This window comes from Olea europaea, unplaced genomic scaffold (genome assembly GCF_002742605.1).
Source record: "Olea europaea var. sylvestris unplaced genomic scaffold, O_europaea_v1 scaffold1181, whole genome shotgun sequence".
In the NCBI taxonomy this organism is placed as follows: domain Eukaryota; kingdom Viridiplantae; phylum Streptophyta; class Magnoliopsida; order Lamiales; family Oleaceae; genus Olea; species Olea europaea.
This window is the reverse complement of record NW_019229219.1, coordinates 147,925-156,203: the sequence shown is the minus strand read 5'-3', so window position 1 is coordinate 156,203 and position 8,279 is coordinate 147,925. Positions and strand designations below refer to the sequence as shown.

The window sequence follows — 8,279 nt, the reverse complement described above, 5'->3', positions numbered from 1 at the left end:
TGATCCTCAAACTTGACATCCTCAAGTCGATCCTAGGTAGAATTTATTGTATGATTAGTATTAGATGAGGCGTAAGGAGCACCGATGGTATTCAAAAACACTAAGGGTCCATTTGATTGTAATGATGAAATTTGGATGAAAAAAAGAATTTCAGGGAATTGAATTGTCTAAAACTTGTTTTACTGGGAATAGTCAATTAAAATGTTTGATTGGTATAATTTTCTATTTGAAAAATGTTGAAATTAGTATTTTTTTTGTTCGTTTGGCTTTATTTTTCGTGGAAATTGTCAATTAAAGTGATATATACAATTGCAGATATAATTTGTTTCCATTGCAAAATATAAAATAAAAAATAAAAAAGAAGAAGAAGAAGTTGGAAAACACTTTCCCACCAAAATCAAAGAAAAACAATTTCCTTAAAAACCTAGAAAATGGGTCTAAAAATCAAATTCCATGAAAAATGTTGTCAATCAAACAAGACAAAATGGGTAGAATATTAAATTACATTTTCCATGAAATTGGCTTGTATCAAATAGACCCTAAAAGTGAGAGTTTGTCCAGCTTTCTAAGAATAACTAGTGAGTGAACGTGCATTGCATGTTAATTGGTTAATGTTTGAAATAAGTGTGTGTAAATTTTAGAAAAATTCATTTATAAATTTGAAAGGTATTCATAGATTCGATGAAATTGACTTATTTTTTGTTATTTTTCTCTATATATTTTTTATTCTTCATATGAAGATTTGAGAATTTCTATATATTTGTACTAAGCATTTTCCTGCACAAAAGTTTGTAGGAAATTTTTTTATGTGGAATATATTGTTCTATATATATTAGCTTGGCTTAAAATATGATTTAACCCACTCAATCTTTGCCCTAATCCATACTATGATTATAATAATTAAATATCACCAAGATATACAACATAACAATATCTACATTTGTTGTCAATTTTATTTTCGCAAGTGTACAGACCATAATAAGTAATAGTAGACCTAAGAGTTCGGGTTGTCGATCCCACAAGAACTATATTTTAGTACTCAATTCAATTTTTCTTTAACCACTATGTGATGAAAACGAACAGAAAATTAGAGGATTGGAGTTTTAATCTAAATTTCAGAAAATAAATGGATGTACACACGATTGGTTGGAAAAACAAATAATGAATGGACGTTAGAGTAGAATAACTTCACATATTGATTACTTTTACATGTCAAATTAAGATTAAATCTAATGTAATGTTCAATCGAATTCTCCTATTGTATTCAATTTACCCCTCTCGAGTTCTCATTGAACCTATTCAACTAATTACATTCCATATCTCTAGCAAATTCAACTTAGTTAAACGAATTCTTTGCCCTAGGAACTCAATTTTGACTGCAATAATTAGTATACACGTTTCTACTCATTATACCAATTTATCAAATTTTACTACATAATCTAAATCCTAAACTCATATTTCTATTCGTAAAGGATTCACAAAATCATCAAATCATTAATCAGGTAATTTAATGCATTCAATTTATAGTAAAATCAACACATGGAAAAATTAAAAAATCGAGAATCTTAATAAGAAAATATTAAGGATCTTAATAAGAAACCTCCAATCATGATGGAGGTTTTGTCCATCCTTCCCCAATTACCTCCATAATTGATGGAGTTTTCTTCCATCGATCTAGAAACCTCCATCTAGGAGATTCAATCTTTTCCTTCAAATTAAATGCATGATCTAAATCGCCCATTTTACAATACCCATTTATAAGACTATTATAAGTAACTATATTTGACACAACTCTGCTCTTGAGCATTTCACGAAACAGATTCTTAGCTTCGTAAGTTCTTTTTGCTTTGTGTAATCCACTGATCAAGACATTATAAACAAACCCGTTAGGATTCAAACCACGTTTTTTCATATGATTTGTCAACTCCAAACCCCTTTACAAATCCCCCAACTTCACGACAGATTGTATAGCTTTCCCATAACTAAATTTATCTACCCAAATGTTAGAATTCATAACATCAAAAAATATCTCGAGCATCTTATCAAATTGGCTTGCACCCACCAAGGATTCAAGAAACAAATTAAAAATTGAGAGAAAAGAAAAATTTTCAAAAAATATATAATAAAAACAAAACAAATTAAACAAAAGAAACTTACAAAAAATAAATAAAGAATATATAAATATTATTTAATTAAAATTAAAAAAAATTAAGTTTTGTTATGAAGAGAAGAATTTAAAAGAATTTTAAATCGAAAAAAATCATTTATAACATGAACAAAACAAATTAAAAAAGAAAAAATAGGAAAAAAGAAAAACGAAAAATAAAATAACCTCCATCACGGATGGAGGTTTTCTCTATCATAGATGGAGGTTTCTCCAGAAACCTCCAATCACGATTGAAGGTTTTCCTAAAAACTTCCATCCAGGAAAAACCTCCTCCGTCAAGGAGATTTCATCTTTTCCTTTAAATTAAATGCACAAACTAAATCGTCCATTTTACAATACATATCTATAAGAATATTATAAGTAACTATATTTGGCAAAACTCTGCTCTTGAGCATTTCATCAAACAGATTCTTAGCTTCATAATCTCTCTTTGAAACTCTCGTTGCTTTGCATAATCCACCGATCAAGACATTATACACAAACCCTTTTTTTTCATATGATTCGTCAACTTCAAACCCCTTTACAAATCTCCCAACTTTACGGCAGATTGTATAGCTTTCCCATAGCTAAATTTATTTACCCAAGTGTTAGAATCCATAACATCAGAAAATATCTCGAGCATGTTCTCAAATCGACTTGCACCCACCAAAGATTCAAGAAACAAATTAAAAACCGAGAGAGAAGGAAATTTTCAAAAAATATATAGAATAAAAACAAAACAAATTAAACAAAATAAAATTACAAAAATTAAATAAAGAATATACAAATATTACTTAATTAAAATTTAAAAAATTAAGTTTTATCATGGAAAGAAAAGAATTAAAAAGAATTTTAAATCAAAAAACATTATTTATAACATGAACAAAACAAATTAAAAATAGAAAAATAAATGAGAAAAAAAACAAAAAATAAAATAACCTCCATCCATGATGGAGGTTTTGGAGGGATGGACAAAACCTCCAATCATGATGGATGATTGGAGGTTTCTGGAAGCATGATGGAGGTTTCCCCAAAAACCTCCATCTAGTAGACTTCATCGTTTCCTTCAAATTAAATGTATGATCTAACTCGTTCATTTTACAATACCCATCTATAAGACTATTATAAGTAACTATATTTGGTACAACTCTGCTCTTGAGCATTTCATCAAACAGAATCTTAGCTTCATAAACTCTCTTCGCTTTGCATAATCCACCGATCAAGACATTATACGCAAACCCGTTGGGATTCAAACCACATTTTTTCATATAATAATAATAATAATAATAATAATAATAATAATAATAATAATAATAATAATAAAACAAATTAAACAAAAGAAAGTTACAAAAATTAAATAAAGAATATATATATAAATATTATTTAATAAAAATTGAAAAAAATTAAGTTTTATCATGGAGAGAAAAGAATTAAAAAAAATTAAATCGAAAAAAAATTATTTATAACACGAACAAAATAAATTAAAAAAGAAAAAAATGAGAAAAAAACGAAAAAATAAAATAACCTCCATCTAGGAGATTTCATCTGCACGGTCTAAATCGCTAAATAGCCCATTTTACAATACTCACCTATAAGACAATTATAAGTAACTATATTTGGTACAACTCTACTCTTGAGCATTTCATCAAACTGATTCTTAACTTCATAAACTCTATTCGCTTTGCATAATCCACCTATCAAGACATTATACACAAACCCGTTGGGATTCAAACCACGTTTTTTCATATGATTCGTCAACTCCAAACCCCTTTACAAATTCCCCAACTTCATGGCAGATTGTATAGTTTTCCCATAACTAAATTTATTTACCCAAATGTTCCATAACATCAGAAAATATCTTGAGCATCTTCTCAAGATAATAATAATAATAATAATAAAAACAAAACAAATTAAATAAAAGAAATTTACAAAAAATAAATAAAGAATATATAAATATTATTTAATTAAAACTGAAAAAATTAAGTTTTATTATGGAGAGAAACGAATTAAAAAGAATTTTAAATTGAAAAAAAAAATATTTATAACATGAACAAAACAAATTAAAAAAGAAAAAAATGTGAAAAAAAAAACAAAAAATAAAATAACCTCCATCAATGATGGAGGTTTTGGAGGGGCCTAGGGGTGGGCGCGGGTCGGTTCGGTTCGATTCTCTTTAGAACCGAATCGAACCAAACTTTTCGGGTATCTAGTAAATGGAATCGTCGGGTCCAAATATAATTATAGAACCGTTCGGGTTCGGTTCCATTCGGTTCGGTTCGGATCGGTTCGGTTCCGTTCGGTTCTGTACTATAATTAAATTTTTTAACATTTATAACAACGTTATATAAATACGACTAATGCTACATTCAATAGTTTTGGAATGTCAGAGATTAATAAACTACCTTGTTCAAATGATCGCTACGATCAAAGCTTCAGTCGAGGAAAGTCACGGCTTCGATCGGAGGTCAGAGTGTCGGCCGACGATTGTATAAGTTTTGGAATATTAGATAGACTGCAAGAGTGAGTGCGAGAGTCGAGACAACGTTATGCACTTTATTGTAGGTGTTTAGGGTTATTTAGTGGATTTGATCTTGTTTGGCTAAGAAATGAAACAATAAAATGGGTAATTGGGCCAAAAATTAAAAAATTAGAAATGAAACAAATTATTGGGCCAAAAATTTGGATTTAGAAATCATTAATTTGTTAATTTGTTTAGAAAAAATTAAAATTAAAATAATTTGATTTACTCAATATAAAAAAAAATTAACCAAAGATTCAAGAAACAAATTAAAAATCGAGAGAGAAGGAAATTTGTAAAAAAAAATATATAAAACAAATTAAATAAAGAATATATAAATATTATTTAATTAAAATTGAAAAATTAAGTTTTATTATGGAGAGAAAAGAATTAAAAAGAATTTTAAATCGGAAAAAAATTATTTATAACATTAACAAAACAAATTAAAAAAAGAAAACATAAATGAGGAAAAATAAAAAGAAAAACGAAAAATAAAATAACCTCCATCCATGATGGGGGTTTTGGATGGAGGTCTCCATCTCAGAAAACATGGAAGTTTTCCTCCATCCTGGAAAAAATCTCCAAAAGCCTCCATCAAGAAGATTTCATTTTTACCTTCAAATTAAATGCATGATCTAAATCGTCCAATTTACAATACCCATCTATAAGACTATTATAAGTAACTATATTTGGCACAACTCTGCTCTTGAGTATTTCATCAAACAGATTCTTAACTTCATAAACTCTCTTCACTTTGCATAATCCATCGATTAAGACATTATACACAAACACGTTAGGACTCAAACCACGTTTTTTCTTATGATTCGTCAACTTCAAACCCCTGTACAAATTTCCCAAATTCACGGCAGACCATATAGCTTTCCCATAACTAAATTTATATACCCAAGTTTTAGAATCCATAACATCAAAAAATATCTCGAGCATCTTCTCAAATCGACTTGCACCCACCAAAGATTCAAGAAACAAATTAAAAACTGAGAGAGAAGGAAATTTTCAAAAAAATATATAATGAAAACAAAATAAATTAATCAAAATAAAGTTACAAGAATTAAATAACAAATGTATAAATATTATTTAATTAAAATTGAAAAAAAAATTGTCATGGAGAGAAAAGAATTAAAAAGAATTTTAAATCGAAAAAAATTTATTTATAGCATGAAGAAAACAAATAAAAAAAAGAAAAAAATAAATGAGAAAAAAGAAAAAAAAACGAAAAATAAAATAACGGATGGAGGTTTTGTCCATCCATCTAAAAACCTCAATCTAGGAGATTTCATTTTTTCCTTCAAATTAAATGCACGATCTAAATCGCCCATTTTACAATACCCATCTATAAGACTATTCTAAGTAACTATACTTGGCACAACTCTGCTCTTGAGCATTTCATCAAACAAATTCTTAGCTTCACAAACTCTCTTCACTTTGCATAATCCATCGATCAAGGCATTATACACAAACATGTTAGGATTCAAACCACATTTTTTCATATGATTCGTCAACTCCAAACCCCTTTACAAATCCCCCAATACTTCATTACATATTGTATAGCTTTCTCATAACTAAATTTATCTTCCCAAATGTTAGAATCCATAACCTCAGAAAATATCTCGAGCATATTCTCAAATCGACTTGCACCCACCAAAGATTCAAGAAACAAATTAAAAAGAGAGAGAAGGAAAATTACCATCTTTTCGTATCAAATTGTATAGTTGGATGGCTTCACTGGGGAGCTTTGAATCAGCATAGACTAACGTGATTATTCAAAACATGTTTTGTATTGGTGTGTGGTGCATGAACTCTCCATGCAGGCATCAAGCAAGCACAGAGGTTCTGCTCCTGCTACTGGATGGAGTTTTGTTCCGTGTAGTTGCACTTTCAAAATATGAGTCAAATTCATCATTCTAAAATCTAGACTTTTCTGTCAATTCAAATCAAACTAAAGTATTAAATTCTCCAAAATTCCATCAATTCACAAAAAAAAAACATCCCCAAAAATCCAAAAAAAAAAAAAAAAAAAAAAAAAAAAAAAAAAAAGAACCCACAAAAGGAAAAGATAAATAAAAAGAAACTTACATAAACCAGCAGTTTGCAACTCGATTCCGATTTGATTTCAAGGAAGAAGAAGAAACTTCATGTATACAAAAGCTTGCAATGCTAGTTCCAAATAAAAAGAAAGAAAAATAGGTATTATATGTATACAATCCATATTTTTATTTTGGATATTATACAGAAAAATACGTACAATGCAATGTGCAATTGAGCAAATTATAATTCAAAATTTTTTTATTTTTGAAAAGAAGGGAAAGAAGATGAATAAGAAGAGCAGAGAAATGGTAGGTTTAGTGGGAAAATGGAGAAACGATATGGCTACGTCTAGTTCGCCGGACATAATAATAATAATAATAATAATAATAATAATAATAATAATAATAATAATAATAATAATAATAATAATAATAATAATAATAAAATTAATTTCAATAGCAAAGTTCTTGAAAAAAAAATCTCAAAAGCTAGAATTCACCATCATCTCGAAGCTATCTTTGAACAAAACTAATATCATGCCCCTTTATGCAAACGTAAAATGAAACAAGACAAAAACATGAAAATTTAAGAAAACTGATGATTAATTCAAAATCAGATGAAGATGAATCACACACAGCACACACTTTGTGATTGATAAAAAGCATTTCCTTATTATCTGTAAATTATTGGAGAACCATAACACTGGACACTCAACTTACAGATGAGCCTCGGAAAAAAATCTTCTCCTTCAAGCTTTCGACAATTTGGTTGATGCTTTCTTTAAGAGCCTTCTCATTTGGAATGGTGGATTTGTTGAAGAGGCGTGGTCGGTAGTGTAGGAAAATAGAGAAATGGTGTTTCTTTGTCAGATTGACGTGAATTAAGTAAAGATAAAGGCATGTTTGTGCTAAAAAATAGTGATTTTACTAATTTTGTGTAAAATATTTAAAACAAAAAAAGGCAAATTCGTACGGGACGATGTATATTTCTGACACGTGTCCCGCCAATGATTTGCTCTTTTATATATGTAGGATATGGGACTTTCTCGGGCTCGGAAGCTCGACGAAGATAGTCATTTTCTGCAAAATATTGGAAGCCAAGATCGTGGACACATTTGAAGAGATGATAATGCAACTAGAAGTGAGAAACAATGGAACAGCTAAATTAATGTGGTTAACATTAATAAATATTGAGAATTCAAACAGTATATCGAGAAAACCCTTCTTTTCTTTAAATAAAAAATATGCCAAGAATACAAACATAGCCGCCCTTATATCCACTACCTGATTATTACAGTTCAACTAAATTATAAATTAACTCACCAAATAAGAGAAAAAAAAAAAACACTAAAATAAGTCTAATTTTCGAGAAAGTGATAAAAATGCACAAGGGAAAAATTCATATTTAAGGTATATTCTTTACACCATTTCAAAAGTCAGGTAAGAAGTTTGAAAATTCAAAATTCAGGTTTGTATTTAATTAATTAAAAATATTTATAAAATAAATATATTAAAGTCATAGTTAAATAATTAATGGTTACAGATTTATTTACTGGTCACATATCATCAA

The 8,279-nt window shown here is 28.5% G+C and overlaps 1 pseudogene; it reads right to left on the bottom strand.

Annotated features, from left to right (window-relative positions):
• Positions 1–1,606: 1,606 nt before the first annotated feature.
• On the bottom strand, positions 1,607–6,279 carry LOC111373921 (annotated as a pseudogene).
• Positions 6,280–8,279: the final 2,000 nt, after the last annotated feature.